The following is a 7362-nucleotide window of genomic DNA, read 5'->3' on the forward strand; positions in this document are numbered from 1 at the left end:
GGTTCAATTTATTAAAACATAATTTCCATCTAGTTCATTTTACTCTGTGTAATGTGTTTACTAGAAAACTTAAATATGTATATGGCTTATGTTATGTTTCTATTGGGCAGCACTGATCTAGAGGCTTAATCATTAATCAGACTCTGGTTCTACTACTTTTTGCAAGACTACTTCGTAAGTAAGAGTGTGTTCTTTTGTTAGGCACATAGTGTCTGGTAATTTATTTATTTTTGTGATGTTAGCAGTGATTGATACTAAATGCTTAGATATCTTAATTCATTAAAGTTTGCAAAACGGTGAGTTCCAATGAAATCGCTCCTTACTCATTTGTGATTGTGTTGTCTGTTCTGTAGGTATGATTAATACTTGATTCTTTATCTTTAATAGTTTTAGTTACTTATTTAAAAAAAATTTTTAAGTTTATTTATTTTGAGAGAAAGCATGCATGGGAGGGGCAGAGAGAGAGTGAGGGGGGGAGAGAGAGAGAGAGAGGGAGAGAGAGAGAATGAATCTCAAGCAGTCTCTACACTGTCATAGTGCGGAGCCTGATGCAAGGCTCAAACCCAAACCTTGAGATCATGACCTGAGCCTAAATCAAGAGTCAGTCTCCCAACCAACTGAGCCACCCAGTTTAAACTATTAACTAGTTTTAAAAATGAATGATCTTCCTATTCAAAACTGATGAATTAGTTTTCTTTGCATCATTATGAATTCATAGCTTTAAACATATTTGATATAGTTTAGTGCATTGTCATTAGTATGCATATTGCTGCTAAAATGTTCCCATCTATGGCCTGTGGGGAGCCTTTTCAAGTTGGTTCTGGAGTCCTTTTGACACAACTCTACTAGTCTTTATTAGCTTTTATGATTTTTTTTTTCTAAAGAAAAAGTGTGCCAGTGTGAGCAGCGGAGGGGGCAGAGGAAGAGAGAGAGAGAGAGAGAGAGAGAGAGAGAGAGAGAGAGAGAGAGAGAGAGAGAATCTGAAGCAGGCTCGATGCTCAGTGTGGAGCCTGACATGAGGCTCAATCCCATGACGCTGGGATCATGATATGAGCCGAAATTAAGAGTTGGATGATTAATTGACTGAGCCTCCCAGGTGCCCCAGTCTTTGTTCACTTTTAAACTCTGCTGTGTCTGTAGTGATATCCCTTTTTTTGTATCTGAAATTAACAATTTGTGGCTTCCTTTTTTTTCTTGGTTAGTCTACTTTTATTCATCTTTTAAAAAACTAATGTTTGGTTTCATGGACTTTTTCCTACTTTTTTCGTTTTCAGTTTCCTGATTTACATTCCTAAGTTAATTCCTTCCGTTTGGTTTATGCTTAGTTTCTTAAACAGGAAGTTTAGATTATTGGTTTGAGACATTTTTCTTTTTTAATATGAAGATTTACTGTTAAAAACTTATAAGCAATGTTTTAGCTGCATCCCAAACATTTTGATATGTTGTATTTTTCCTTTTCATTCATTTAAAAATATGTTCTACTTTATCTTAAAACTTCCTCTTTGACTCCTAGATTATTTAAATTTGTATTATTTAATTTTCAAGTATTTGGGGTTTCCTAGGTGTTGTGTTGATTTCTCATTTAATTCTGTTGTCAAAAAACATACTGTGTATGATTTTAATTCTTTTAAGTCTATTTTGATTTGTTACCTTGAGTATGATCTATCTTGATTAAGTTAAAAATTTTGGCTGTTCATTTAGTTAGTAAACTCTGCACCCAACGTGGAGCTTGAACTCACAACCCTGAGATCAAGGGTCACATGCTTTACCTACCGAGCCAGGTGGGTGCTCGGTTAATATTTCGTATCAACCTTAAACAAGGTGTGTATTGTGTTGTTGGGTGGAGGGTTCTATAATGTTAGGTCACATTGGTTGCTTGTGTTGTTAAGTCTTCCGTATTCTTGCTGGTGTTCTGTCTACTATCAATTACTAAGGAGTATTGAACTCTCCAACAATAACTGTGGATTTGTCTGTTCTCCTTTCAGTTGTGTCAGTTTTTGCTTCCTATATTGATGCTCTTTTGTTTAGTTGCATACACATTTGGGATTGTTATGTCTTCTTGGTGAATTGAATGTTTTATCATTATGTAATATTCTTCTTTGTCCCTAGTAATTGTCCTTGTTCATAGTCTTCTTTGTTATTAATAGAACTACTTTAGTTGTTTTTTTAATTAGTGTTTGTGTGGTCTGTCCTTTCCCATAACTTTACTTTCTTATGTCCTAGCTTTTCATCTTTCCATACATAAAACCTTGTTCAGCAAGAAATATGGCTCCCTTTATTCTGAATATGTATATTTTCTAAATCCTTAATTACATAAAAAGTAGTTAAACCAGAGTTAACTCATACCACTGGGGAAAAAACCCTGCTAAATATTATGTTTATAGTGCTTTTGTCTTTAGTATGAGGGCATATAGTCTAAATACTATGTTCAGAAGTTACTTGGGTTAATCTCTACCTCTACCCCCATTTACCCTGCTTATATTATTTTTTGAAATAAAATATAAATTAGATTCTGGGGCACCTGGGTGGCTCAGTTGGTTAAGCATCTGACTTGATTTCAGCTCAGGTCCTGATCTCATGGTCGTGATTCGTGAGATCAAGCCCTGCGTTGGGATCCCCACTGGGCGTGGATCCTACTTAAGATTCTTATTCTCACTTCCCAACCTCCACTCATGAGTGCTCTCTCTCCCTCTCAAAAAAAAAAAGGGTTAGATTCTTTTGTTTTCTTGTTTGCATTCAGTTTTAAGTTCCCTCCCATCCTTATTTGTTAGAGTGTGTAAGACATTAACATACTTATAAAAGTCATAACTATTCAAAATAGTTAGATCCAGAAAAGTGTCATTGCCCCCATCCCTTCCGCCACTAATCTCATTAGTTTCTTTTTTATCTGTCTGGTGTTTCTTTTGCTAAAATAAAGTTACACATTCTCTTATCCTCTGCCCCCCTTATTCTTACACAAAAGGGAAGTTATTATAGATACTCCTTTGCACATTGCTTTTTTAAAAAAAATTGACTTTTTGTTTTGTTGCAGTTTTAGGTTTGTAGAAAAGCAGCATAAAGGACAGAGTTCCCTTATATCTCTTTACCTGCCCCCTCTTCACCAGTTTCCCCAATTATTACCATCTTCTACATCACTATGGTATATTTATTATAATTTATGAGCAAATATTGATACATTATTATTAACTAAAATCCATAGTTTACATTAGGGCTGATTCTTTCTATTGTACATTCTCTGGGTTCTGACAAATGTATGACATATATCCATCATGCAGCATCATTAGGAATCATTTCACTGAGCCCTGCAAGCCTCCTGTCTCCCCCTGATCATCCCTTGCTCCCTTCCCTGGCAACCACTGATCTTTTTTTTTTTAAACATTGTTTTTTAAGTTTTTATTTAGTTTGAGAGTGAGAGGGAGAGCATGCACATGAGCAGAGAAGGGGCAGAGAGAGAGGGAGAGACCGAATCCCAAGCAGGCTCTGTGTTGTCAGCGCAGTTTAACACAGGGTTCACTCCCACAAACTGTGAGATCATGACCTGAGCTGAAATCAAGAGACCCTTAAACTGACTTGAGCCACCCAGGCACCCCCCCTTCCCCCCCCCCCCAACCCCTGCAGTCGCTGATCATTTTACTGTCTCCATAGTTTTGCTTTTTCCAGAATGTCATGGAGTGAGAATCATGTAGGATGTAGCCTTTCCAGTTTGGCGTTTTTCACTCAGCAACATGCATTTAAAGTTCCCTGGTGTCTTTTTATGGTTTGATAGCTCATTTCTTTTTAACACAATAACATTCCATTGTATGGATGTACTACAGTCTGTTACCCATTTGTCTATTGAAGGACATCTTGGTTGCTTCCGACTTTTGGCAATTTTGAATAAGGCTGCTATAAATATTCATGTGCAGGTTTTTTTGTGTACATAAGTTGGCAACTCATTGGGTAAATACCAAATATCATAATTGCTGGATTATATGGAAAGAGTATGTTTAGTTTTGTAAGAAACAGCCCAACTGTCTTCCTAAACGGCTGTACTATTTTACATTCACACCAGCAACAAATGAGAGTGAGTGCCTGATGTTCCATCTTCTCACCAGAACTTGATATCGTCAGTGTTTTGGATTTTGGCCTAATAGGTGTGTGGTAGTGTCTCATTGTTCTAATTTGCAATTCTCTAATGATGTGGTGTTGAGCATCTTTTCATATGCTTATTTGCTGTCTTTATATGGAAGATGTTGGTTTAAATCTTGTGTGTGTAATATATATTTTTTAATGTTTATTTTTGAGAGGAGAGAGAGATAGAGACAGACGGCCTGAGTCAGGGAGGGGCAGAGAGAGAAGGAGACACAGAATCTGAAGCAGGCTTGGGACCCTGAGCTGTCAGCACAGAGCTCAGTGCCGGGTTTGAACTCATGAACCATGAGATCATGACCTGAGCTGAGGTTGGACGCTTAGCCAACTGCCACCCAGCTGCACCTTAAGATTTTATTTTATTTATTTATTTTTAAGTTTTTTAAATGTTTTATTTATTTTTGGGAGAGACAGAGACAGAGTGAGAGCAGGAGAGGGGCAGAGAGAAACGAAGGAGGCTCCAGGCTCTGAAATCTCAGCCCAGAGCCTGGTGTGGGGCTTGAACCCACGAACCGTGAGATCATGGCCTGAGCTGAAGTCACACCCTTCACCAGCTGAACGACCCAGGCATCCCTAAGTTTTATTTTTAAGTAGTCTCTGTACCGAACATGGAGCTTGAACTCACAACCCTGAGATTGAGAGTTGCATGTTCTACTGACTGAGCCAGCCAGGCGCCCCTGTATTGTTGAGTTTTAACAGTTCTTTGTATAATTTGAATCATAGTCCTTTATCAGAGGTGTATTTTGCACATATTTCCTCCCAGTCTGTGGCTTATCTTTTCTATTCTCTTATCTGTGTCTCTATCACTTTTTTTTTCATTTTTTTTTTGAGAGAGAGCAAGAACAAGTGGGGGAAGAGCAGAGAGAGGGAGGGAGGGAGGGAGGGAGACTAAGGATCCGAAGCAGGCACTGTGCTGACAGCAGAGAGCCCCATGTGGGGTTCGAACTCATGAACCCCGAGATCATGACTTGAACTGGTCAGACACTTAACTGATTGACTCACCCAGGGGTGCCCCAGCTATCATTTTACTTTTAAATTTCTGTACATTATTATGTATACTTTTAATTTCTGTATACTTTTATATTTCAAGTAGGTTTCTTTTAGAAACCTGGGTCTTTCTAGTTTTTTTTTTCCATCTCCTAATCTCTGTTTTTAAATTGGGGTATTTAGATTATTTACATTTAACGTAATTTTTTTAAGTTTATTTATTTTTTAAATGTTTTTTTAAAGTTTATTTATTTTTTGAGAGACAGAGACAGAACATGAGCTGGGGAGGGGACAGAGAGAGGGGGAGTCACAGATTCCGAAGCAGGCTCCAGGCTCCGAGCTGTCAGCACAGAGCCCGATGTGGGGCTTGAGCTCATGAACCATGAGATCATGACCTGAGCTGAAGTCGGCCGCCCAACCGACTGAGCCACCCAGGCACCCCATTAAGTTTGTTTTTGAGACAGAGTGTGTGTGAGCAGGGGAGGAGCAGAGAGAAAGGGAGAGAGAGAATCCTAAGCAGGCTCTGTGCTATCAGCACAGAGCCTGACTTGGGGCTCAACTCATGCACTATGAGATCATGACCTAAGCCAAAATCTAGAGTCAGATGTTTGACCAACTGAGCCATCCACGCACCCCCATTTAATGTAATTTTTAAAAATTGTGGTAAAATATACATAATTTACCATCTTAACCATTTTTAGGTATACAACTAGTGGTATTCAGTACATTCACATTATTGTGCAACCATCAATCACCGCTATTCATCTCCAGAACCTTTTTTATCTTGGAAAACTTATACTTCATATAAGTAGAATCAGACGGGGCGCCTGGGTGGCTCAGTAGGTTAAATGTCGGACTTCGCTCAGATCATGATCTTGCAGTTCATGGGTTTGAGCCCCACACTGGGCTTTGTGCTGACAGCTCAGAGCCTGTAGCCTCCTTCAGATTCTGTATCTCCCTCTCTCTCTGCTCCTCCCCCCACCCCTCAAAAAAAATTAACATTAAAAAATTAAAAATAGGGGCGCCTGGGTGGCTCGGTCGGTTAAGCGCCGACTTCGGCTCAGGTCATGATCTCGCGGTCCGTGAGTTCGAGCCCCGCGTCGGGCTCTGTGCTGAAAGCTCAGAGCCTGGAGCCCGTTTCAGATTCTGTGTCTCCCTCTCTCTCTGACCCTCCCCTGTTCATGCTCTGTCTCTCTCTGTCTCAAAAATAAATAAATGTCAAAAAAAAAAATTAAAAATAAAAAGTAGAATCAGACTGTATTTGTCCTTTGTGACTGGTTTATTTCACTCAGCCAGAATTTCCTTTATTTCTTTTTTTTTAAATATATTTTTTTTAACGTTTATTTATTTTTTGAGACAGAGAGAGAGCATGAACAGGGGAGGGTCAGAGAGAGAGGGAGACACAGAATCTGAAACGGGCTCCAGGCTCTGAGCTGTCAGCACAGAGCCCGACGCGGGGCTCAAACTCACTGACCGTGAGATCATGACCTGAGCTGAAGTCGGACGCTTAACCAACAAGCCACCCAGGCGCCCCAGAATTTCCTTTATTTCTGAGGTTGAATACTATTCCATTGTATGTGTATATTGCGTTTTAAAAATACATTAATCGATTGGTGGGCACTTGGGTTGCTTCCACCTTCTGGTTATTGTGAATAATGCGATGAATGTGGGTATACAAACATCTCTTTGAGTCCCTGCTTTCAGTTCTTTTGGGTATATGCCCAGAAGTGGAATTGCTGGGTCATATAGTAATTCTATTTTTAATTTTTTAAAGAACTGCCATACTGTATTCTGTCATGTTTGCACCATGTGCAACCATGATGCACCATGTAAAAACATGTTGCGCCATGTAAAAACATTCCCACCAACAATTCAGAGTGGTTCTGATTCCTCCCTATCCTCATCAACACTTGATATTTTCTGCATTTTTGATAGCAACCATCCTAATGAGTGTGAGGTGGTTTGGATTTAACTTTTTATCTTTTCTGTTTGTCCCTCTTTTTTACTCTTCTTTTTCTCCTTTTTTGGAGTCTTTTGGATTATTTAAATATGGTTTGGTATACCATTTTAATATATCTGTTGGTAAGAGGGATTTTGTAGATATGATTAAGGATTATCAGATGGGGCGATTATTCTGGATTATATGAGTGGGCCCAGTGTCATCACAAGGGTACTTATAAGAGGGAGGCAGGACAATCAGAGTCAGGAAAAGGAGATGTTATGACCAAGCAGAGGTTGGAGTGACAT

This window comes from Panthera tigris, chromosome A3 (assembly GCF_018350195.1).
Source record: "Panthera tigris isolate Pti1 chromosome A3, P.tigris_Pti1_mat1.1, whole genome shotgun sequence".
In the NCBI taxonomy this organism is placed as follows: Eukaryota; Metazoa; Chordata; class Mammalia; order Carnivora; family Felidae; genus Panthera; species Panthera tigris.